A 1828-nucleotide genomic window follows, 5' to 3' on the forward strand; every position below is an offset into this window, starting at 1 on the left:
AGGCGAAATAAAAGAGTAATGGAGGTACATAAAGAAAAAAGTTTATTTTCATCGACGTTAGCATAACATACCATTTAGAATACTTTTGTTTTGAAAATAATATCAGGAAGATGGTGGCCGTTTGCTGCAACACGCTGTTGGAGTCGTTCTCGGAAGTTTCCTTTACAGCACGTTCACACATATGGCGAGGTATGGCCATAACCTCTGCAAGAATCCGTTCCCCTACCTGTGGTAAGGTGTGAGGGCGACTTCTGAACACCTTTTCTTGTAGATGCCCCAAAGAAAGAAATCGCAAATGTTCAAATCAGGTGACCTCGCAGGGCACCTGATCGCAGGGACCACTGCAAATCACCCCTCAGAGACACCAGACGTCCCGAAGACGTGCGTCTCAAAACATTGAGTGGCATTCGGGCTGTGTGAGCTGTAGCCCCATCCTGCTGGAACCACACATCTCCCAATGCTTCATTTTCAACAATTTTTTCCATCCTGGGCTGCAAAAAATTTTGTAACATTGCAGCATAGTGTTCGGAATTCACTGTCACGGCGCGCGGTTACTCCCTCCCTCCTCAAAGAAGTATGGGCCTATCACGCCAAATTGTGAGATGGCACACCAGACCGTTAGTTTGGGAGAATTTAGTGGTCTTTGATGGATAATTTGTGGGTTATCTTCAGCCAAGCAACGAATTTTTGTTTATTTACAGTCGTACAGAGGTGAAAAGCGTCTCTTCGCTGCTGAAGAACGCTGCGTTGAGAGCAATCTGTTCAAACATGTTCTCATACAGTTTTCGGCGGCTGGCAAAGTCTGCTTCGTTCAATTGTTGGGCCATCATAACTTTGTAAGGATAGAAATGCAAATTTCTATGCAGAATCCTCCTCAAACTACGTGAGGAGTTTCCCAAAGCAACGGCATGCCTTTGTGCAGAACGTCTTAGCGAGTGGATGACTGCTGCTCTCACCCTCTCGACATTTTCTGGTGTTCTGATGGACCTGCGTCGGCCATGTGTATCTCTTCTTAGTGTGCTACCAGTTGCCACCAACTGCCTAACCCAGGACCGAATTGTGTTCGCCTGAGGAGGAGCATCATTGCGTGGAATATTGAACCGCCGCCGAAAAGCTTTATGCGTTGCAATCACGGATTGATTGTTCTCGAAATTTGCGCGCACAGCAAAGTCCACGATGTTCTCCTGACCACACCATGTTGGCTACTGAAATGAGAATACCGGAGGGGCTGGAAAAAACCAGCCGCATGCACATCCCGGCCCATGGTTCCCTGCGAGCACTGACTGCTCTAAAATCTTCAAGCGGTTCTGACCCACCCTGTATAACTCTAAATCAAGCAAGCGCACCATGCATTGCATGCGTAGGAAGGCTCATTACAATAATAATTATTACTAACTCTACAATTATGAATGCATATGCTCCCTGTGTGCTAAATGCAAATAATAAAATAAATTTTCCTGCTTTGCTTCAAACCACACATTGAATTTTTAAGAAGAGGTTCATGAGAAAAACTTTGGGAAAGTAAATTATTTCCAATTAAAAAATGCAATTTGACCTTGACCGCAACCATGTCTCACTGATTTGAATTTTTCTAATTTTAAATAAAAATAATAACATGCAACGATATTTGAAAAGCGATTATGTTACCAAAAATGTATGTCGGAACTTTCAGGCAAACCTGTCCCTAACTTTACTATGTTGAAATACAATGACATTTGTACTATTGAAGACATTGGCTGATAGGTATAACCCTAAAACTGTCCAGGCTAGGAGGGGTTGGAAATGAAAATGTATTAGAATCAATATAAAATGGAGATAAAAGGCAGTG

At 43.2% G+C, this 1828-nt stretch overlaps 1 protein-coding gene across 1 annotated transcript in view; it reads right to left on the reverse strand.

Moving 5' to 3' along the window:
• The window catches only part of LOC108679904 (UDP-glucosyltransferase 2-like), a 36977-nt gene that overhangs the window by 21664 nt on the left and 13485 nt on the right, over nt 1–1828 (reverse strand). The gene's annotated exons all lie outside the window — the stretch shown is intronic.

The sequence above is a fragment of the Hyalella azteca genome, unplaced genomic scaffold, assembly GCF_000764305.2.
Source record: "Hyalella azteca isolate HAZT.00-mixed unplaced genomic scaffold, Hazt_2.0.2 contig16377, whole genome shotgun sequence".
In the NCBI taxonomy this organism is placed as follows: Eukaryota; Metazoa; Arthropoda; class Malacostraca; order Amphipoda; family Hyalellidae; genus Hyalella; species Hyalella azteca.